Raw genomic sequence first — 24,408 nt, 5'->3', positions numbered from 1 at the left:
CCAGTGCTCTACCCAGTAGGCCACACTGCCATTGAGTGAACCTAAATCCACAAGAAGAAACTGCATACACCTCTCATGTAATAATACAACCCCCATGTGCTATGCCAATGGTATGTAACAGCTATGTTTTTATGCTGTGTTTCAGAACAAGCCCCATTGACCGCAGTTCCCCATTCCTGGCCAATGGGAGCTGCAGGGCTGTGCTTGCAGGCAGGAGCAGCGCGCAGAGATCCCTGCTCCCCCACTCCCCTGGGGCTGCGAGGTCGTGCTGGCCACTTCCAGGAGCGGCGTGCGGCTGGAGCCAGCAGGGAGCCTGCCTTAACGGCAGCCCCGCCACACCACTGGACTTTTAGTGGCCAGAGATTGTTATTGACTAGGAGAGTCTTCAGGATTGACCAGTAAACCGCAATCAACCGGTTAGTGACACTGGTCTAGATAGAACTGGAAAGGACCTTGAGAGGTCATCTAGTCCAGTCCCCTGCACTCAAGGCAGGACTAAGTATTATCTAGATCAGAGGTGGGCAATACAGCCCACAGGCCATATCCGGCCCGCGGGACCGTCCTGCCTGACCCCTGAGCTCCCGGCTGGGGAGGCTAGCCCTCGGCCCCTCCCCTGCTGTGCCCCCACCCCTGCAGCCTCAGCGCGCCGCGCTGCCAGCACTCTGGCCTGCCGCTTGTGCCAGGCAGCGAGGGCGGCGTGGCTGGCTCAGGCCGAGTGGCAGGGCTGCAAGCTCCTGCTGCTCTGAGCAGCATGGTAAGGGAGTGGGGGGTTGGATAAGGGGCAGGGAGTCCCAGGAGGCAGTCAGGGGACAGGGAGCAGGAGACGGTTGGATGGGGCGGAGGTTCTGGCAATGGGTCAGGGGACGGAGCAGTTGGATAGGCGTGGGAGTCCTGTCAGGGGGCAGGGGTGTAGATAGCGGTCAGGGCAGTCAGGGGACGGGGAATGGCTGGGTTGGATGGGGGAGTCCAGGGGGTGGTTGGGGCGGGGGTCCCTGGAGGGGACAGTCAAGGGACAAGGAGTGGGGGGGTTGGATGGGTTGGGGGTTCTGAGGAGGGCAGTCAGGGGGCGGGAAGTGGGAGGGGACAGATAGGGGGCGGGGGCCAGGCTGTTTGGGGAGGCACAGCCTTCCCTACCTGGCCCTCCATATAGTTTCGCAACCCCGATGTGGCCCTCGGGCCAAAAAGTTTGCCCACCCCTGATCTAAACCATCCCTGACAGGTGTTTGTCTAACCTGCTCTTAAAAATCCCCAATGATGGAGATTCCACAACCTCCATAGGCAATTTATTCCAGTGCTTAACCACTCTGACAGTCGGGAAGTTTTTCTTAATGTCCAACCTAAACCGTCCTTGCTGCAATTTAGGCCCATTGCTTCTTGTCCTGTCCTCAGAGGTTAAGAAGAACAATTTTTCTCCCTCCTCCTCATAACAACCTTTTATGTACTTGAAAACTGTTATCATGTCCCCTCTCAGTCTTCTCTTCTCCAGACTAAACAAACCAATTTTTTCAATTTTCCCTCAGAGGTCATGCTTTCTAGAACTTTAATATTTTTAATATTTTTTGTTGCTCTCCTCTGTACTTTCTCCAATTTCTCCACATATTTCCTGAAATGTGGTGCCCAGAACTGGACACAATACTCCAGCTGAGTCCTAATCAGCGCAGAGTAGAACAGAAGAATTACTTCTCATGTCTTGCTTACAATACTCCTGCTAATACATCCCAGAATGATGTTTGCTTTTTTTGCAACAGTGTTACACAGTTGACTCATATTTAGCTGGTGATCCACTATGACCTCCAGATCCCTTTCCGCAGTACTCCTTCCTAAACAGTCATTTCCCATTTTGTATGTGTGCAACTGATTGTTCCTTTCTAAGTGGAGTACTTTGCATTTGTCCTTATTGAATTTCACCCTGTTTACTTCAGACCATTTCTCCAGTTTGTCCAGATCATTTTAAATTTTAATCCTAGCCTCCAAAACACTTGCAACCCCTCCCAGCTTGGTATTGTCCGCAAACTTTATAAGTGTACTCTCTATGCCATTATCTAAATAATTGATGAAGATATTGAACAGAACCGGACCCAGAACCGATCCCTGTGGGACCCCACTCGTTATGCCCTTCCAACATGACTGTGAACCACTGATAACTACTCTCTGGGAATGATTTTCCAACCAGTTATGCACCCACCTTATAGTAGCTCCATCTAGGTTGTATTTCCCTAGTTTATGAGAACGTCATGTGAGATACTATCAAAGCCTTACTAAAGTCAAGATATAACACATCTACCACTTCCCCCCATCCACAAGGCTTGTTACCCTGTCAAAAAAAGCTATCAGGTTGGTTTGACACGATTTGTTCTTGACAAATCCATGCTGTTATTTATCAATTTGTTATCTTCTAGGTGTTTGCAAATTGATTGCTTAATTATTTGCCCCATTATCTTTCTGAGTACAGAAATTAAGCCGCTGGTCTGCAATTCCCTGGGTTGTCCTTGTTTCCCTTTTTATAGATTATATCTATATAGGATATAATGCCCGATATAGATAGAGAGAGAGATATATACTATATCCATATATATCCTCTCATGAGTGCAGGGGCCTGGACTAGATGACTTCTCGAAGTCCCTTCCAATCCAACACTTCTATGATTCTATGGCATCCTTATGATTCTAACATAATCTGGTGTTCAAAACAGCTGTCCTGGTGGCATGGGCAAGGTCAGCTAAGTTCAACACCCTCCACAGCAAAGAGGACGAAGTCTCTGGTAGAACCAACCCTTTGTCTACACATCTCTTTTCTCTCTAAGGTTTCCTATGGTTGCTACCACAGGAACAGCAATAGGGGAAGCACTAGTGTACACAGGCTTATGGTAATTCAAATGCTGCTGGCCACCTGTCATTTAGCCTTATTGGCTGTGCAGAGGCAGGAAGGGAACACCGCATACATCAACTCTTTTTCTAGGCATGATCTTCACTACCCTCCACATTGCAGGTGCCTCTCTCTCAGGCTGTACAAATCTGACCCTTCCATTGTTGCTTGTCCCAGCTATGCAGGGACAGTGCAGCTATGTCCCGGTTTAGGGCAGGAGATCCCAGGGCAAGGGAAAGAGACATGTACAGGTCTGGTGAAATTAAGTACGACTCCAACAAACTCAATGAAATTGCACCCACTAAAACCGGCTTTGAACTTGGTCCAAGCCTCCAGATCCCCCCAGCTGCTGTAGGATCATGAGGCAGGGAGAACATGAATGTATTGGTGTGGTAGAGGCAGAGGGAGACACTGCTGCATTGGCAGAAACAGAGACAATGGTGGGCAGGAAATGCTTCTAAGCTCTAGTCTCTCTCTGAACAGATGCTCTGGGGTCTTTATCCTGCCATTGTCCCAAGCATTCTCTCATGATTATTTCCCCATTTCAAAGCAGTTTGATTCCCAGATATCAAAAGGAGAACGCACCACTTGCCTCGTTTCAAGTAGGAGAGGGAAAGTGAAACCAAAGATGAGCATGTCTTGCACGTCTGGGGGGGAAGAAAAGGAGCCAGATGCGGTTCTCTGCTCCTTCGTCACCTGTCAGTTCGCTCTCTTTGACCGAGTGGCGCCACATAGCATGGGAAGCCCAGAAATCACCACTCTGCCAGAGGACCCAGGCTGGAAACATCCATCAATTGCATAATACAATAGCCTCAGGCTGCCTCTCATCCTTCCGTACCTCAGGGGGCAGCTCTCACCTGCCGGGATTCTAAGCAGCTCCTGCCACAGCTGCTGGAGTTAAGAGGCTCTCAGCATGTCTAGTAGATGCTCTGATTTTACAGGGGTTCCACTCAGGTGGGGAAATTGGCATTTGAGAGCTTAGCAGAATAAGGAATTACAAGGCCTTTGTCCTTTGTTGTCGGGAGACAGGTTTCCCTCAGCATAGCACCCACTGCCTACAACAAAAGATCCTAGAGCTCAGGAACTCTGTAATGAGAATGCAAAGTGACGTTTTGAACTCAAATGAGGTGCAGAGGGATGCCATCTGATGGAGCCTGAGGGAGGCTCCTAAAAGACTCATTGTCAGCCCCCACTGACACCAAGTGAGGGGCCAAGAAGGGAACAGAGCCATTGAATATGTAGATTACAGTCGGACTGAAAGGCCTCATTCAGGATCAAAGTCCCACTGTGCTAGGCAACGTACAAACACATAAGAAGATAGAGCCCCTGCCCCAAGGAACTTGCACATTAAGAAGAGCTTGGAAGCTACCCATTACAGATGGCTGTAGAAGGTACCACACATTTAATGGAAAACCAGAATAACAAATGAGAGAGTAAGAGAGCTGGCAGAGCAGAACAGGTTAGAAAAGATCACCAGAGCAAGAGGCTCAGCTGGCTGGGACATGTACACTGTACGGAAGGTAGGAGACATGCTACGCAAGCACTGAACAGGGTACTTGAGGGAGGAAAGAGAAAGCGAGAAGGACAGGGAAGAACTGGCAGAAGACAGTAACACAGAATACTGAATGCCTTGGCATCACTTCAGATGAAGTATCACAACTGGTGAGTGACCACAGTCAGTGGAGGACTGGACTGCATGTTGTATCAGCAGCACAGGCATTTAAGGTATAAGTAAGGTCTAGGACATTGGACAATGGCCCACCTTTTAATATGATTTTTTGCTGCCTGTTAATGCATACTGTAGAATATGCCCTTCTGGTGTATATTGACCAGAGAGATGATATACCTCACTCTATATTTCCTTCTCATTGGGTCCCCAACAGAACCATTTCACTGCTTACCTTGTGCCTAGCACAAACAGGGATCCGGATAAAATCTAGCCAATCAACAAGACTGAGGAGATGGGTGATGGCAGGGTCAGTGACCACAATTCTATGGAGGCTGCCTGACCACCACCAAAGCAGTTGCAATCTTGGGGTCTGCATAGACTTCAGTTCTTCTGGGTTCAGTGATGGCAGCAGTTGGCAAAGTTTTCTTGACCAAGAGACTCTACCTTTTCTTCTCCAATGCTGACCTCACCACAGTCACATCTTTGTTATCTCAAGGCTAATTTACTGTAACACACTATCTGGACCTCCTCCTGAAGGCCACTCAGATGTTTCAGCTATGCACCACCCCAGTGGGGAAGCAGATCAACAAGAGCTCACCTCACCTGTGTTCTGCATTCTGCACGGTCAGTCAACTTACCTCCAGGTAAACTTCAAGGTACTAATTATGCTCTATAAAGCCCTGACTGGTCTAAGTTATTGTTATCTCAAAGACATCTCTCCCTTTGCACCCTGCTGGTTGTGCACTCAGCAGGCTGCCTTTGCTGTTCTGTCCCAAAGGAAGAATTCAAGGAAGCTAAGCATTTTTGATGATGAGACTGCACCTCCAGGACTCCATCCCACCACAAAAACGTCAGAGCCTGAATTTGGCCATGTTTGGAAAAAGCTCTGAAATGTTTCTCTCCATTAAATCCTTCCACCTCCCCTTGGCAGGTAACCTCAAAGCCCATATTTCCCCAATTCAGGTAATTGGCGCAATACTTATGGGGAAGATGGAGTTCATGCATCTTATTCTTGGAGGAATCGGTTTCTGTTGGTCTAAATGATATTACACACAACAAAACTGTGTTGAAAGACCATTATTAAGGCTGGAGAGTCAAGCAGTTGAAAGTTAGGAGTATGTATTTTTCCCTAGCCTCTTTTTCAAAAACAGCTGAACTACTTTGGGTGAATTTTTCCACCAAAACAAAAACAAAAAGAAAAAAAAAATTCAGACTGAGCAAGATACATGGTCTGTCGCTTCCCAGCAGTACCCAGGCACCTCGCTACCACCTGTCCTTAGCGTGAAGGAGTCTTGTCTGTGCCTACTGTGGATCAGATCCCTGACTCCACCAGCGTCTGGCGGCACAAGCCCTGCCTTCCAGGCCTCCACAGGCCTCGTGCTTGCTGTACACGTTAGCGATAGGCACATGCCAACCCCCGAGACCTCCCAGCATCCCGGGGAGCGTTCAGTCCCTGTCCCAGAACTCTCAGACTCACTGCTCCCACAGGAACAGTAAACACCAGCTTTCATGTGTCAACCCAGGATCACCCTCCATTTAACACACAGCACTTAGAGATAAATAGATAGTGAAAACAAGAATACATTTATCATCAAAGAGCAGAGAGTCAAGTGATGGAAAAAAGAATATTGGAAAGAAATGGTTACACATAAAACAAAATCATAACACACTTTCTAGAGGCTGAGCTTAATTCACAAGACATTTTCCTGTCTCCTACAAGATAGCTTACCCCAAGTCCTTTTCCCAGCATTTTCAGCCAAGTTGGCCGATCCCCTTTGCATAAGATCAAGCCCTGTGGCAGCTTGCCTTCACAGACAGAAGGAAGCCAAGATGTCTCTCTGCACCCCCAAATGTACCAGAACAGATCTTTGATGTTCACCTGAAAACAGGGTTCTCCCAACCCCACCGTTTACCTCTGCTGGTTAATTTCATTCTTGAGTCTCTGCCAGGTCTTCTTTAACATTTCACTTAGTATGCTAACAGACTTTTATTGTACGACACACAATACACAATGGTCCAACAGGGAGACAAGTGTCTCCCACCCCCTGTCTGGAAAAGTCTGTCTCAAGATACATTACCTTTGGGTGACATGCTTTTAACTACAGACCCAGGGAACATAATTTTTAGTATACATACATGTAATTCCTCATATTTACTGTACATACGTTCCACAATGCTTATGAGGAGCAGTGTGACACAGGCTTTCAGTAGAGACCCCATAAGATCCCTTTTGGTGAACCCCAGGGATCCCTGTATCCCCTGGCAGTTGACATCAGGAGGTCCTTGGATCACACACAGCCCAAATGGTTAAAGTTGGGCAAAGTAAAAAGCAACTAGGAAGTGTTGGGCAGTCTTAACAATAGGCAGTATTACCAGCCCTGCTCATCATAAAGGCTGCCCAGCTGCTATGGTGATGCATGTCTCACAAATGCTGATCATTAATAATCAGAGATTACACATGCACACTGCACCTACTTGTCAAACGTGGGACAGCCGAGTCTAAATCCCAAATCTGGATGCTTAGATTGGCACCAAATCACACAAACTGCGCATTTATGTACTTGAGCATCAATATGAGCATCCAAGCATGGGACTGAAAGGCCCCAACTTAAAAATGCAACTTATTGCCTCTATTATAAGCTCACCCCATACGGAGGTGATAGCCAAGTACTAAATAAGAGCTGACATTTATCACATACATGTGATCCAATCACCCTCCCACTAGCCCATGTTCCAGGAGTTAGTCTAACGTTCCAAACAGCTGAGCAGCTGCAAGCAGCTGGAATTTTATTTATTTTATTGCCATACTCAACCTGCCAGAGAAACATTTCCATTTCCAAAAAACATGGAATTTCCCAAAATATGACACCTGTCTACAACCCAGAAGGTATAAGTCTGCTGTGGTTCAGTGATAGCTTTTCTATATCTAAAAAAGTCACCGCTTTCAAGTTGGTCATCTCAGAGCCCGGCAGGACTCAAAATGGGAGCTTTAGAAGACTGGGAAGCAGAGCAGCCAGCACTTCAAGGTACAGAACGGTGATTTTAGATGTTGTATCACATGTTCATTTTAATTTTGCTCTCCCTCTGAGCACTGCACAGTCGGTGCTTGGCTTTACCAGAGAAGGGATAAAAGAACTGTCTCAATACAACTCTTTACAAACACACCTAAAACACAGCTGTGGGGAAATCTTGTAACATGTGTGAACATATAAATCATATGACAGAGTGGTAAGGCCTAAAGGGTTTATCAGCCTACATTTGGGCTAGCGCCTTCATTTGTGATTGATGCACCCTTCCCAAACTCATGCCAGTGAAACTTTTTGACCAGCCCACATCATCAAGTCCTCTCAATAAATACATCTCCCCAAGTGTACAGCTTGAGTAGATAAAGAGCTTAGACTGGCAGGTGTTGCAGCATTTTCCTTCCCTCTTGGCCCAGGGCAAGCCATTTTTTTTTTTTTTTTTTGATGGCCAAGTAAAATATCATTGCTTTTCTCCAAGCTTATTAATCTTCCCTGGAAAGTGGGGGGAGTGGATTTCGTGCCTGAGCAGATACATTTTCATGACAATTTTGCCAGGCTGAATAGTGGCTAAGTTTAAAAAGCACCTCTTTTAAGAGCGAGCTTGCTTTCCAGGAAGGGTATTACTGATTCAAATGCATAGAAATGGGAGCTGCAGTTAATAGTCATGGTGATGACAGGCTTTGGCTGCAAGGTCACTGCTAATTGTCAACACCTGGTGGGAATCCTGCCTCTGGGCCACTGAAGGGGGCCGACCAGCAATTCTGTCCAAAGTTGCCTCCAGAATCACTCCTGCAAGGAAGCGCTTGTCCTGAAATGCTGCTCTGCTTCATGCCGATGGGTACCTAGCTGTAGTCACTGCCTGGGGCACAGCTGGAAAAAAGTGAGTTCAGTGCTAGTCATCAGACTTAGACCTCTCCCCTTTCCGGAGGCTTCAGCAGAGAGGCCAAGAATTGAATGGCCAATGGGTCTTGGACTCCCCTCTCTGTGCAAAGTGTGTGTCCCTCCAAGGTCAAAGGTTGGGGCTCCTGGGTGGGGCGTGAGGGAAACGTGCACTGCTGCTGGCAGGATAATGAGAAGGCACCAATCTCTAGGCCCATCCATCTGGCACCAACTCCTGAGGGATCCTAAGGGAGTACGAATACAATAGCAGGGGTTCAGCCCTGACATCCTCACCAGAGTCACCCCCCCCCCCCCCCAGCTATTCCAAAGTGCTTTGCACTGGGGAGGCCCTGCAGAATGGGGAAGCTGTATCCCTCTGTGTCCAAGGCCCTGATGGCTCCTAAGTCTGTGCCGAATGAAATCATGGGTGGGTTTCACTTGCACCGACACATGTACAAATGAGCCCCCTCCAATCCCCTACTGCTTTGACCGCATGTCCCTACAAGGCTTGCCAAAGAATCCAGAGGAAAGGAACACGGTGGGGTTCCAAACTGGCCCCATTCTTCCTGATCTATGTGCTGCTATAAAGGGATCCGACATTCATTAGCCTGGCCTCAATTCCCATAAAAATGATAGCAGGTAACACACTCTCTCATCCTCACACCTCATGCTAAGAGTCTTGCTCAGAGCAACTGCTGCTCTGGAGGGAAATTCACCCCGCTGGAGAAGACCCAGTCAAGGCTCTCAGCGCCTACTAGGCCCCACAAGCAGATATGAGGAAGAGTGGAGAGTAGATAGATTGGCCAGGGAGAGGGCATCAACATCCCCTAGACAACACACAGCAGGTATTCACGCTGGAGCCAAATAGGCTGGCATGGAGTGGGGCCACTAGGGGTGGAGATGGATACAGCCCCGCACAGCCCCTGCAGAAGGGGCAGCTGTTATTCCAACCATTAAGTAAGACTCTGATAGTACTGCATTGGGCCAGGTCCCCTGTTGCCCGGTGCCTTAGACAACTATTTACACCAGTGGCATGGGAGTGTAAAGTGCCACCACTGTGATTTCACAGGGAACACTGTACACTGATGTTGTACTAGGACACACTGAAAGTGCAGGGGGAATTCAGGAAGGCACATGTAATGCCCTGAGCTATAATCAGGGCCCTGGTTTTATGTCTCATCCAAGCCAGCAGCACAGCCTCCTCTAACCCCAAGGTACGATCTGAGGTCTCCCATCCAATACTCAGCCCAGTTTAACTGGCGGGATCTGAGGCAATCGCAGCACGAGGTGGCATGGTGGCAGCAGGTACAACGTTCATTTGGGCTCACTGAGCCTAAGACACTGGCAGCTGGTACACTGCTCTGCCAGTCACACACCATCCGGCATGAGTCATTCACCCCCAACCCCCTCAGCAGAGCTTCCAGCCTCCGGTGCAAGGGGCATTCGGTGGCAAGGCACAGGTCACCTGCCTGTCTGCGAGAATCACGGATGAATTGACAGCTGAAGACGAATAGCTCAGGGCTACCAAACATCTCCAGGAGAAGATGAGAAGCAAAGGGAAAGTTAGGAAACCTGCTATGAATGGCAGAAGACCAGCAGCACAGAGAGCCTCGGATCCCAATCTGGTCCATTAGAGAGATGAAAGGAGCAGATTTCTCTTCAAAAACAGGCTAAACACAGAATGCCTAGGAAACTGACTTCTCCAACAGACCTGACTGGCCCACACCAGAGGAAATGCTTCCCGGCCTGCGTAGGTCTTAGCTTTCCTGGGAGATTGATACAATGGGGCCATTATGCAATCCCTGAGCAGACACACCGAAATCTACAGCAATGGGCTCAAGTGAGCCTTAACAGACTTGAAGCTCAGAGTGCCACCACTCTGCCAATTCCCACTTCAGGCCACGCTAGACCAGCCCTACGCCAGGGCCAGAAGTTCAGCAGACCAATGTGCGAAGTGAGTTCCAGGGTGATGGTCCCTCCCTGAAGAACACTCACCCACCTCCATACACTCAAATCTAACAACTGTGAGCAACAGCGTCCTAGCTGATGCCAGCCATCGCTATTGTACATTGGGAGAGGGACCGCCGCTCAGGCTGCCAGCGCCCAAAGCCTATAGTCGCGTCCTAGCCTGACTCTCCTCCACATGCACTGGTGTAAATCAGGTGCAACTCTACTGCCCTCAGCAGAGTCACACCAGGGTGAGAGAGAAGAAACAGCCTCTTAACAGGCAACCTGGGCTGGACTTAACTGTAGACATGGTGGAGCCTGGGAAAACATACATGGATGAAAAGGAACAAACACTGCATCAATTGCTCCTGGAAGTTTCCATGCTCTTCCAGTTCTTTTTCACCTCATCAGAATTTGCTATGTTTAAAATGATCAGTAATAATAATCTGAACATTGTGGAGGATAGGAGAATTGGCCTCTGTGACATGCAAGGCACCAGTGTGTCCCAGTGGTTAGAGCACAGCACCAGGAGCCAGGACTCCTGGTCTCTATTCTCTGTTCTGCTGCTAATCAACATGTGATCTTGGGTGAGTCACTTAGTTCATCAACACCTGGGTAAACTGAGGCACAGAGTAGACGTCATAATGCTTCGCCAGGGTATTGGGAGCCTTTGTGACGGTTTATAAGGTGTTTCAGATGGAAAGTGCCAGGTATTTATTCTGACTGGCTTTAAAAAAAATAAAAAAATCTCAGTCCACATTGTAGCTTACGACCTTGGGGTATCAGAAGGGTGAAATGATTTTACCTCCTGGACTTTATTTTTTTTTTTTTTAACTAAGAGCCATCTTTGAAGTCTGGAGTTCAGAGGAGCACAATTTCTTCTGAGCTCCAATCCAGGGACCCCTCTGATCTCTATCCCACAACATAGCAGCTCTGTCAATGCTCCAGTGCACACGGCACACCAGCAGTCAGCAACACTACAGCCAGCCCAGTGCAATGCAATGCCAATGGAGGCAGACGACGCAGAACTGATGTCTAATACGTGTCACAGAAAATGCCATGTTGAAATGGTTTCCCCTTCAGTGACCTGTGTGCCAGGTCTTTGAGACACATACCATCCCCAGCAATCTGCTCCTGTGGCCCCTCACCAACAGGACTAGCTGGACTGTTTCCTGATAACAATATCTGAGCCATTTTGTAAGGAAAAACAAGGGCCCCTCCCATCTGTCGCTCCACCGTATTAATTTCCAAACCCCATCACTGTACATGATTTTAATTTCTGGGGCAAAAATTTACAAGTTTGAGACAAAACTATTTAAATGACTGTTTTTTCATTCCAAACTATGAGTCTATTTGTAGAAGACAAATGACAAATTGTGAAGGTGCCAAAAACCCTAAATCTGGGGGAAGGGGGAAACATCTGATCTATTTCAATTTATGGTGTGAGACTGGCGATGTCTGCACTAAAATAGACGATACAAATGAGACAGTTTTCTGAAATACTTACCAGGGGCCAAAATGACTAAAGCCGAGAGGCAATGAGGTGGGCCCTGAACTGGACCTGGATTCTATTTCTGTCTCTGCTGTTTATAATGTAGACCTAGGAAAAGTCACTACACCCCCTGTGCCTCAGTTTCCCTATCTATAAAATGAGGGTAATTATATTTCCTTATTTACAAAGTGCTTTGATGTCCTTCTATGAAAAGAACAATATAGCTGCAGTTATTAACACCATATGGCTGTTTCTATGCAGGATGTTTTCCCTGGAAGGTGGGAGATGATACAATTGTCTGCACTTCTAGACAATCAGGGCTGGCTTTGCAAACGCCTGTGCATGTCATTGCAGCTTTCACTTGCCTAACTTTTGGATGCATTTACAGTGTGCATGTACAAAAGGGCTAGCTAGACATGTAACTGGTGATTTGCACGTGCATTACCATAACAGCATGTGCAATCATGGTAATGGCACGTGCAAATGCATGCAGAGACTTCTGCAAGCCTGGTCCCTGGGGTCCACATCTCTATGCTAATTCCCAACCCTGGGTCTGACAGCCCACGATGCTGTCAGTACTGGTCTCGTCTCTGCTATTGATGCCTCGTCAGACAAGTCAAATCCTCTTCTACTCTCAAGGGCTTTTTTCCCAGCCTGTATTGATGCGTGAAGATTCTTTATTGACTATAGGGGATTTAATCACAGGCACTGGGGGGGACAAGTACCCCAGTCCTTCCTAGACATCCTACACTACACTTTGGTAACAGAACTGGCTTTGGAAGAACTGCAGAGAAATACATTTGGGCCTAAAACAAGGGTCACTTGGTTAGCAAGGAACTTTACATGTTTGCAAAGCTTTGTGCTTTTCTAGCACCCTACAGCCAAGGACCTCCAAGTGCTTTCAAACCAGTAAGGAACGGAGCTGCACAACTTGGGCTGGTTGCGAAGCTAGCAATCTGCTTCATGAACAATGCTGAGGTTTCAACATTTGTTTTCGGTACTCACTGGTTTCGATGAGCTGGCATTTTCCAAAGAAAAAACTTTTCAGCAGAAAATCCCGACTGCCTCTCCTCTGGGGCAGGGAAATATTAGTCCCAGTCTGCAGATAGGGCAATTAGAGCCCTGAGAAGTTAAATGATCTACCCAAGGTCTCTGGGAGATCCAGATCTCTGGGTAAGGCACTGTAGCCACAAGCCCATCATTCTCTTCTGCTAAAGAGACACGGATTTCTGCACAGCCCCAAGAGAGTGCAGCTTGTTTAGTTTAGGGGAGAGACCCTAGAGACCATTGGTGAAGCGAGTGTAAACAAAACTAGAGACTGATGCTCTAGCACAGGGGTGGGCAAACTATGGCCCAGGGGCTACATCCAGCCCTCCAAATGTTTTAATCCAGCCCTCGAGCTCCCGCTGGGGAGCGGGGTCTAGGACTTGCTCCACACGGCTCCTGGAAGCAGAGACATGTCCCCTCTCCAGCTCCTATGCGTAGGGGCAGCCAGGGGGCTCTGCATGTTGCCCCCCCCCCCAGTTTTGCCCCCACAGCTCCCATTGGCCAGGAACTGCAGCCAATGGGAGCTACAGGGGCAGCGCCTGTGGACGGGGCAGCCTGCAGAGCCACCTGGCCGCTCCTCTGCATAGGAGCCAGAGGAGAGACACGCTACTGCTTCCGGGAGCTGCTTGAGATACGCGCCATCCAGAGCTTGCACCCCTGACCCCCAGCCCTGATCCCCCGCCCACCCTCTGAACCCCTCGGTCCCAGCCCAAAGTACCCTCCTGCACTCCCAACTTCTCATCCCCACCCCAGAGCTTGCACCCCCAGCTGGAGCCCCCACCCTCCCCAACCTGCTGCCCCAGCCCAGAGCCCCCTCCTGCAGCCTGAACTCCTCATTTCTGGCCCCATCCCAGAGCCCGCACCCTCAGCTGGAGCTCTCATCCCCTCCCACACCCCAACCCCCAATTTCGTGAGCATTCATGGCCCATCATACAATTTCCATACCCAAATGTGGCCCTCAGGCCAAAAGTTTGCCCACCTCAGCTCTAGCATCTGGAACAAGCCTATTCCTTAACTATCGTAGGGATTCAGACCAGGCCGGTTTAGTTATCAGCCATTTTTGTGTGACCTGTGTGCTTTCCAGCCGCATCCAATGCCTGCAGCAGAAGAGCTGACACCCTGCTCGCACCAGAATCACAGCTCAATCTTACAAACCCAAAAGGGGTGGTCCAATTTGGCTAAAGTTCAAGTTCAGCCCTGCTAGGATCCAGCACTATGAATGAAATCAATAGGCACTCCACCCGCTTACACCAGGGCAAAATTTGACTCCATGCCACCAAATTCCTGAATCAGCTTCCTAGACAAGAGAATTTCTCTCTGCATTTCTCATGTTCCGCCACATGACGGTCACCGTCACCAAGACGACACAACCAGCATGTTCGCTATTCACTGTGAACCCCAGAAAATCCCAGGTGACCCTCAAACAACCTTTAAAAGAGTCTCAGAATAGCCTCTCAAACAATACCAAGCCCTTGGATTCAGATGGAGGTGGATTTGTTATGTCAGCCACATCACCCTGCTTAATAGCAAGGTGGACAAAAATCAATGATTTTTTATTTAAATTAGATTGTTTTGATGTTGTTATTTAAATTATTTTTCTTTTTACAAATAAATCTGTTTAAAATGAAATCTGAAGTGAACACAAAATATGTTCAGGATTAAATTTATCAGAATCTCTTAAAACATTTTTATTTAAAATATGCTGAATTCATGAGCCTCTAGCAAAAACTTTGAGTTAAAGGCTGCTTTTCTATATAAAGAAAGAATTGGGGGAATGGGGGGAAATCTAGCTTTTGAGGTCAAGCTTTATAAATATGGCACAAGAGGCCAGGTACTATATTAAAGGTTTGTTTTGTTTAATAGAAATATATGCTGTTTTGTATGTTTAATTAAATTCCAGTTTACTACCCTAATACAGCCTTAAACAAATCATCAGCAAAATGTTAATTATCTAGTAAAGAAGCAATATATCAGTCATCATTTTAACATACTAAAAATATACAAGACTCTGAAAATATTAAGCTATATAATTTCATAAATAACTGTATATAGATATAGTGTACCCTTCTAGGTAGGAAAAAGATGTACCAAATCTAGTGCAGAGGTTCTATTTAGTTATAAATCAACATGGTTCAATGGTTATATTAACCAATGAGAATGCACCTTTCTTTACAAACTAACTGAAGCACAAATGGAAAAGTGGATTCAAATCAATGATTTAAATCAAGGCTTTTTGCTCGGTGATTTAAATCGTCTTGATTTAAATCAATCCACCTTGCTACTAAGAAACGCATGGACCCAAATGTGGTATTCTAGCATGGATTCATTGTACGCGGGGTGCCTGTTGGGTACAGTGCATTCTCACTCCACTTACCTGGGCAGCGAATGTGTTACAATGGGAGTGAAGGGGAATCTGCAGTGGATTTCACTGGAATTCAAGGGTAACGTTTTCAAAAAGGCCTAAATAATTTAAGAGCCCAAAAGCCAATTTCAAAAGTCTCACTTAGAAGCCTCAGTCTCACGGACAGTCAATAGGACTAAGGGTTCTGAGTCACTTATGAAAATGGGACTTCGGTGCTTTTGGGATTTTTATCCCAAAGCGTTATACCAGTGGCAGAGACAGGCTCGGGAGGTGGTGCTCTGAGTCCCAGACCAGGGCTATGTGGAAAGGTGGAAGATCAGCAGCTCTGGGAAACTAAAGCCTTATGTACCCACAGCATGAGCATCTCCTACCCCAATTCACCAATGTGCCTCACTTAATCAATTCCCTGCTATCACATGGGCCTGGCCCACAGGTGCACCTTGGTCTCTCTTGGTCTGTGCCTATGGCACACAACAGTTCAGTCTCCCGAGGACTGTAGTACTTGGGTCTAATTGTGTTTGTTGGGCTTGGAGTGCCGGAGATGGGTGGGGTTGATGGCCTGCAATACTAGATGATCTGGTGGTCTCTTCTGGCCTTAAACTCTATGACTCACTCCTGACCTGGAAGGAGCACAAGTTTTATGGCCCATACCGGCCTAGATTCTCTGGTGAGACTTGCAACAAATGGGGCCAGCTCGAGCCAACTGCTGTAACGGGGACACCTGTCCACGCAAAAGTGGCTGGAAACTAGGGCATTCCCAGCTGAGAGCTGTCCAAACCAGATGGACTTCCCTGCAAGGATGCAATTAAACACCTCACAGGCTGCCTGAGGAGCCGCAGGGGCAGAAGCTGCGGGTCCTCCATACCTTCAAATGGCAAGTTTGAATTTGGGGAGACACTTGTGTGCCCAGCCCACAGGCCCGCGCAGACTGCCACAGAGGGCTCATTAAACCCATGCCAGGAATCAACGCTCCCTGAAATGGCAGGAGGTTACAGTTTAATAACCTGCTCGGAGTGCCATTAGAAATGCTCGCCCTGGGAGAGTGTCTTCAGAGGAGCTCTCATTTGCATTCTGTGACCTGTTACTGTGGGGACTTGGCAGCTGGGAAGAGAAGAGAGCACAAGCGTGCCAGAGCTGCCAGGATCAGCACATCCCACTCTCCGACTCTCGCATCCCCCGGGCCACCTAGACGTTGTCACAGCATCTGTGCATCTCGTGCTGCATTAACCCTCGCTCTGCTAGGCCCAGCCCTGCACTCTGCATCAATGGCTACATGGAGTATAGTGCAGCAGTGACAGCATACAGGGAGGATCCCATTTGATGAGCCTGTGTGCACTTGGGAGTCCGTTTCTGAAGACCAAGAGAACTATAGATGAGGCAGTGCTGCTAATAGTTAGAGCAGAGGGATGGGAGTCAGGACTCCTGGGGGGTCTGTTCATAGCTCTGCCACTGCATCACTGTGCGGCCATGGGCATGGCATTTCACATCTCTGCCCCTCAGTTTTCTCATCTGTAAAATGAAGGTAATACCCACCTTGCAGGAGGGAGAGGTGTTGTGAGGTGTAACCCATCCACTTCTGTAAGATGCTCTTTGGATGGACAGCACTAAGAGATGCTAAGTGATGGTGCTATTGAAGATGCAGGTGGCAAAATACTCAAGCAAGTGGCTGCAGCTGTTCTCAGGGAAACATGGCTCACGGGCTACCTTAAAGATGATTCAGGCCAGGGATATGGCACGCCAACTGGATGCTGCAGTCCAGTGGAAAGGATTTCCTCACATCCCTGCTTCTCCCGAGACTGGCCCTAAGTGGTCTTTGTCCCTTTCCTCCCGATCTCCATGGCTGTCACGTGCCATTACAGTCAAAATGCTGAATGCATGGGGGATGTGCCACCCCTGGGTACAGGGTGCCGAGAGAGAACTGCCAGGAGGAGAGATGGTGCCGGGGTTCAAACGCTCGCCCTCACCATGGAACCTTGGTTTGATTCCTCGCAGCTTTATCTGAAGCAAGTCCTGCTTGGTCTCTGCCCATCTCTTTGCGGATGGATTCCTGCCTACAGGAAATGGGTCCTGCTGGGTCTCTGCCGACCTTCTGAGGAGTTTTCTGCACACCCTCCCTCCAGACACAGCAATTATATTAATGAGGCTAGACTAACGGAAACTGTTGCAAGGTGCAGTGTAGCCACACAGCAGCTACACCCCACCCTAGAGGTGGCCGTGCTTCATGGGGTGCCCAGGGACCGAGCCAGGCATCGTGACTGATAAAAAGCACACACCCCTCCTTGGAGGCAGCTCCCACTGGAGTGATGGGAATGGGGGCTGCTGTGATCATACCCAGGACTGCACTGACAGCTCTAAGCCATCATATCTGCAAGAGGACTACAGATGCCACGTTATTGGGTATTTGCAAGCTTTCTGACGATTCCCAGGCAAATCCGAGCACTGACCAACTCAACATGGCCTCCCAGCTGCATTGGATGTGGCCTCGCCAGGGAAGGGGAGCGTAACAGAGTGGTTACCCCGCTCCTGCAGAGGGGTTTAAAACAGCCCTGGCAGAGGGCTGGGGCAAAGGGAAAAGCTACTGGGCTGATTGGGGAAGTAGCCACAGCTGGGCCACGCCCCAATCAGGCCCCAGCTGGCCTGTATAAGAAGGCTGGGAGCCAGGAGCTCAAGAGTCTCTCTCTGCCTTCAGAGAGAGAAGGGCCTGGCTGCAGGGAGCTAGACAGGATACCTATAGTAGAGCAGGGCTGGGGAGCTCTAGCCTGGATAGCCCTAGGCTGCAGCCTAGCAGAAGGCCAAGGGGTACTGGGGGTTGCAGAGGAAAGCCCAGGGCTAGTCCAAGGCAGCAGGTCCAAACCCTCTTTGCCAGTGATGAGTGGCCTATACTGCAATCTGCCGCGGGGAGCTAGTTAGTGACTGGCAGTGGCCTAGTGCTAAGGCAAGGTGGGGATAGTGGGTGGGGGTTCCCCTGGGAAGGGAGACCTAGCGTGTGGGTATTGCCAGGGGGCAGCACCGAGAGCAAGGGGCACTGGGGTCCTGGGAGGGACATGGGGGCCAGTGCAGAGGACAAGGTGGATCACTGGCCTGCAGAGGGCGCTCCAGAGGCTGGTGAGCTAATTCCCTGGATGACCAGCAGGAGGCGCTGCAGGGGTGAGTCTGGACTTCTCTTACAGGGAGGCTATGAGTGCTCCTCTCAGTCTCTCTTCCCCTTGCTGCCTGGGCTCCCTCCCTGCTCTCACAAGTTCCACTTCACAATCTCTGCCTTAGTCCTTCTTTCATCCCTGGATACGGCTTCACCGTGGGAGCGTGGACTCATCCCCACCCCTTTGTATCCTCTCACACTCCTCACCCCCTCGAGTTTTCTCACCAGCGTCACCACCTCTGCTCCTGCATGCTGCCTCACCATGACCCAGGGTCCCCTGGAACAAGAGGTGCACAGGGCTCCCTTGGGTTGAAGGTGGCAGGTGAGGACTCTAGCAAGAGCCAGTAGCCCACTGGTTGTCATAATCACTGGGAAATGGACATACAGGTCATACTGAAGACGTTTTGTATCTATCCTGATAATTATATTCTTAAGCCCTAGGAGTTGAGGCATGTCACCAGAAGGTGACACACCTCGGAGATGTTCCATTCAGGCAGTAGGTAACAGACACCTATCTCCCTGTCAGGCCATTTATGTATTGCAGATCTAGCTGCATACTGAAGCAGGTGCAAATTAATACACTGCAAAATCTACGGGAGAGGAAATCAACAGGATGAAACAAACAGCAGCTGGGTGTGTCCTGTTTAGGAACAAGGATTATTTGGGTCTGTCTTGGAGTGCAAAGGAATAAACTGAATCATTGGGTCACAGCTAGCCTGACTAATGTGCTGCAAGGATTTGGGGTGAACACTACTCTACAAGACATGGGAATAGCTAGGCTGTAGAATGCATGTTGTGATGTTATATGTAACTGTTGCCACCACTTCTAATTGCTCCAACATGAACCTCTCTGCTTTGATAAATGAACTAACACTTGATTTCACTATAAGCACATCTCAGTGCTGGGTGTTCCTCAGAGGGGCAATCTGAGGAGGAACTGGTACGCTGGGCTGTACCACTTCTTACAAGGAGAGGCTGAGGGAACTGGGGTTATTTAGTCTGCAGAAGAGAAGAGTGAGGGGGAATTTGATAACAGCCTTCAACTACCTGAAGGGAGTTCCAAAGAGGGTAGAGCTCGGCTGTTCTCAGTGGTGGTAGATGACAGAACAAGAAACAATGGTCTCAAGTTGCAGTGGGGGAGGTCTAGGTTGGATACTAGGAAACACTATTTCACTAGGAAGGTGGTGAAGTGCTGGAATGGGTTACCTAGGGAGGTGGTGGAATCTCCATCCTTAGAGGTTTTTAAGGCCTGGATTGACCAAGCCTTGGCTGGGATGATTTAGTTGGTGTTGGTCCTGCTTTGAGCAGGGGATTGGACTAGATGACCTCCTGAGGTCTCTTCCAATCCTAATATTCTATGATCCTAAGCAATGAACACTGCGAATGTCCAGTGGAGCAGGGGCTGGACACTCCAGGGCAGAGGTCTCCAAACTGTGGGGCATACCCCACTAAGGGGGCACAGAGGAACCTTTGGGGAAGAAGGTGCAGCAGGGACCAGGCAAGCCACCACAGGGCCTTGGGAGGGAGCACCACCCAGCCCCTTCCCGCCCCCAGCTCTGCTCCAGTCCCGCTCCCAGACTCAGCCACTGGCTGCAGCTCCATTCCAGGCCCAGGGCNATGGCAAAGCCAAAGAGAGTCAGCAGCAGGAGCACAAGCAATGCCCCAATCAGTCCAAGGAGAACCCAGTCCGCCATGGCCCCTGGTGCCGCAAACTCCCCTCACAAACTAGAGAGGAGAAAGAGGAGAGTTAAGCCAATCTTAGGAGACAGCAGTCTGCCTCAAAGCTACTTTCCAGCCACCCTCCTCTTCCAATTCCTCTGCTTTCCACACAGCTGATGAATAAGTGAAACAGCAGCTAAAGCCAGCTCAGAAGCACTCAACAAATTAACCCCACTCCCTAGTAACCATTCAGTTTTTGTAACCACGTGCAAACTGTGCAACCTGAATGCCTCTTGGGAATTAAGAGGTTAAATGGCCAGGGGATTGGGAGGCACTGTTTGTTATCACCCAGTTACCAGAAGAGCACTGGTGCTCCACCCCCTTTCCCAAGATGTAACCAGGCGAGACCAACAACTAACCAGGTTGGGAATCCACGATACTGGAGGATTTATTTATGGTACAATGGACTAGGCAGAAGGTTAAGGACTACAATGTAAGAGGTCATTTGTTTCTCATCTCGCCTACTGGCAAAGAGCTTTGTGGGAAGAGGCCCACTTCTTAAAGAGGGCTGGAGTATGATCAACGTGACTTTAAACTGTGCTTCACACCCCTCCCAAGACCAGATCACTCTAACCATACCACAGCCAAAAGAAGTGAAAGGCACAATGTAAAAGGTAACATCCTCGTACGTTAAAGAGGCACTGTCAAGGTAGAACTGCTTTATTTCTTCACCTGATTTTTAAATCTGAAAGAGCTTTTAAAATGGCAACTGACTTTCCACCATTTGTGCTGTTTGCTTGCTGTCTTCTCTTCACTTCAGGCAATGAAACTAGCGTGGTGAATTTCTCACTGGCTGGTTTTCACACACAAGCAGGTTGCTGTTGTGTTTAGCTTTCCAATAAGCCAGGGAGGAAGTTTCAATCGAATACAATAAAGAAAAGTTTTGATTTTATTTTCCCCATAACCCCATATCTATGCTCATGGGGTTTTGAACAGAAACTAAATTTGGGACCCAAGTTAAATTCAACAGCACCACAGGTGAAAACATTGGAAAAAATTATTTCTGAAAAAACAGTTCCACCGTGGCTGTTTGTTTATTCAGCCTCACATTGACCACAAATCCTGCTGCCATCCTCATCAATGCAAGCACAGCCAGGACCAAACACTTCAAAGTCAGCCAGATCCACCCCTGGTCTAACTCCACTCACTGCAGGGGGATTAGACTGGGGTGAATTTGACCCACCGTGTCTTATGTTCCAATTCACCTGAAAGTCAGAAGGTTAGAGCCAAGCAACAGCTCATGGTCTCTGCTAGACTCCTGACCAAGGATCCACGTTCCTAAAACAGGAGGGAGATAGTATCATTATTTCCTTTATTAAAAACTGCAGCATGAAAACCACCCTTGTCCCCCTCACACACACATACACTTACTTTAGAAATAAACAGCCACCCCAACCACTTTACACGTCTGTTGTTGTGCTCCCTTTTTGAAAGAAATCAGGATCTGTTCCCCCTGCCCCCTTGAGATGAATGGCATGTCCCCTTAGTTTGGGATTGTTTAGCCACATCAGAGGTGGCTGAGGAACTCCATTCAAAAAGAGATCACTTTGGAAAGCTGCAGATCTCCCTGCAGGATTGGACAGGAATTTAAAAAGAAAGATTCAGATTTTGGAAAGAAATTTCTCTTCGACCAAACATTTCATGACAGGAAAGGCCAGATGGCATGGCTTGAGCTAGCAATAGCGCAAAGGGGCACTCTGCAAACCTTCCCAATGCATCTCAAGATATGTCCACTCTGCAGCTGGGAGCATGCCTCCCAGTGCAGGGGACAGATTCAGCTAACTGTGCTCCAGCTAAAAATAGCAACATGGCTAGGTAGCATAGGCAGCGGCTCAAGCTAGCCACCTGACTACAAGCCTGCCCAGACCTCCTGGGTACATACTTGGGCAGCTAGCAAAGGGGCAGAACTTCAGCCAAATTCTGCTATTAATTAAATCTGGGGCAAATCTGCAGGAACTCCATTGAAATCAATAGTTATTCTGGATTTATACTCAGGTAACAGGGTGCAGAATTTGGCCCTATGTTTTTAATTGTTTCTAAAGTTTACTCAGTACAAATGTTAGTAATCAAATCACACCAATTATACCACACCCACACACATAAGCCTCACACAAAAGAAAAAGAAGAAAGGAAGCTTGCCACACAGAACAACTGAGACAGGGCTACAATCTATGCTGGTCAAAAATTAGGAAGAGGCAAGCAAACTGAGCCCCCAAGTTGTTAATCAGCTAATCCACTGCACAGAGGTTATTGACAAGCACAGAAACTGGAATCTGTTATCAAATCCCATTTACCCGCTTCTCTACTCATACAGCTGTTCAGTTTCTCCCAAGTTCTCAACCTGTCTTGTTTATTTCAGTTGTGTTCTGCTTCCTGGTTCACGTGCACCAGCCTGATGAGGTCACAGCTCGTGCACAGTCTGGGAAGCCAACATGCATTTTTCCTTCCATTCCTTAAAGAGCCACTGATGCTCTATGGAAAACTTTGGAACACATTCACTTTGGCAGCAATTCTGCCTGGGTGTCAATGTTTTATCCAGAGGGAAAGGGGAAGGCAGTAGGGGGCTGTTTCTAGGATTCCAGGGATCAAAACAGATTCTCTGCTCCTTTCAGAGTTTGTCCACTCCAGCTTCTTATTCCGTACCTGAGTAGTAATCTCCTGTGACAACTGTTCAGCTAATTGTAATGACACAAACAAAGGATTATGGCTTCAGGTAAGGACTAAACAATTGGAATGGAATGAGCCCTTGGGCTTTGACGCCACTGGGATTCAACAATACTGGTTACAAATCAGGGCAAATCATGTTTGTTGATAGCCTGGTTTTCCTGACCAGCACGGACTGGGATTTTTTATTCAAATGAGATCCAGGCTCACTACAGACTCTTGGGGCTTCCCTTAAATTGGTAAATGTTGGTTATTGTCAATTTTTGCTTCCATTCAAAGACTGACAAAGAAACACCTGTGTTCACAGCTAGAGAAAAATTAGGGGGGTTTATTTTAAATACTGTTTGGATTTTCCTGAAAGTTGCACTGTAAGGAGTCTCACACACCCAGATACCATGGTGATGGGTGCTAGAGAAAAAACACAGAGAAGAGCCCAGGGCATTGGTGGGTCAGGAGATTTGGGGGGGGGGGGAGATGATCAATGCAGGAGGGGACACTGGGAACCCTCAGGAGAACTTTGGCATGCTGAGTGTTTGGCTGTTCCTCAAAGATTTTCTCTTCCTCAAACAAAAGAGATGTAGAAATCTTTGGGGCTAGTCAAACACCTGGCCCAGCAAGACTGGCCCCACAGCGAGTCCCCTTCCTGACACACCGGATGCCACTCCGCCAGACACTCTGCTGGCCCCTTGGAATCGAACTCTGCATGTCAATCCTCCTCCTTGGGAAACACTGGTGAAACCCTGGGATTGCCCAGCGCATGTCAGTTCCCACAATGACCCACACCACACTGTGATCCACTGCAGGCTGGTCTACAAGGGCTTACAAGCTCTGAGTGTCAGTCTCCTCCCGAAGCCAGCAGGGATCCCCCGAGTACCCGTCTCCCTCCCCGGGATCCCCCGAGTGCCCGTCTCTCCCCCCCGGGATTTGCCGGGCCCGTCTCCCCGTGGGGTCAGTTCCGCTCCCCGGCCGCGTCCCGCGCTCAACTCACCCCGCGGCGGTGGCAGCAGGGCCGGCTCGGCGCTGTCCGCTCCTGGCTCAGTCTCGGGCGCTGCTGAGGCGGCGCTCGGGGGCGCGCCCGGGCAGGCGGGGAGGGCGATCCCCCGCTTCACCACCGCCCCCGCACAGGAGCGTGCGGCCCGGCGGGACAGAGCGTGCGCGGGCACGGCCTGCCTGCGGGCGGGCTCCGCGCTGGGCGTGGCGCTGCCCATCCCCGGGGGGTGCCTGGGTAGGCGGCACAGGGGGGCTCCTTGGTGGCCCCGCCACAGCCACGGGGGGGGGGGGGGGGTAGAGAGCGTCTCTGGGGTGGCCCCACCCTAGCCAGCTGGGAGCGGAGGTCTCTGGGGTTGTAACATCCCAGCCACAGGGGGGTCTCTGGGGTGGTGCCATCTCAGCGGCTGGGGGGGAGGGCGTATCTGGGGTGGCCCTGCCCTAAGCAGCAGGGGACGGGGTCTCTGAGGTGCCACTGCCTTGGTCTGGAGGGGTCGCTGGGCTGGCCCCTCCTTGGACCCATCCCCGTCTGTGGGTGAGCCTAAGGTGGCACCGCCCGTCTACGGGGAAGGGTAGGTTCTCAAGGCAACGTTGCAATCTGAGGGGCCTCGTCCG

At 49.2% G+C, this 24,408-nt stretch overlaps 1 long non-coding RNA gene across 2 annotated transcripts; it reads right to left on the bottom strand.

The window, feature by feature from the left end:
• Window positions 1–20,040: 20,040 nt before the first annotated feature.
• LOC117880623 lies at window positions 20,041–23,952 on the bottom strand. 2 transcript variants are annotated; one of them, XR_004646556.1, is made up of 3 exons: window positions 23,795–23,952; window positions 21,348–21,420; window positions 20,041–20,148 (listed from the first exon to the last, which is right to left on the bottom strand). It is a non-coding gene; the product is annotated as an uncharacterized LOC117880623 (long non-coding RNA). The 2 variants fall into 2 exon arrangements; XR_004646557.1 differs by lacking the exon at window positions 23,795–23,952 and adding an exon at window positions 22,437–22,801.
• Window positions 23,953–24,408: the final 456 nt, after the last annotated feature.

This window comes from Trachemys scripta, chromosome 7 (assembly GCF_013100865.1).
Source record: "Trachemys scripta elegans isolate TJP31775 chromosome 7, CAS_Tse_1.0, whole genome shotgun sequence".
NCBI lineage: Eukaryota > Metazoa > Chordata > Testudines > Emydidae > Trachemys > Trachemys scripta.
The sequence above is the reverse complement of the archived record's forward strand: the minus strand, read 5'-3'. Positions and strand labels throughout refer to the sequence as shown.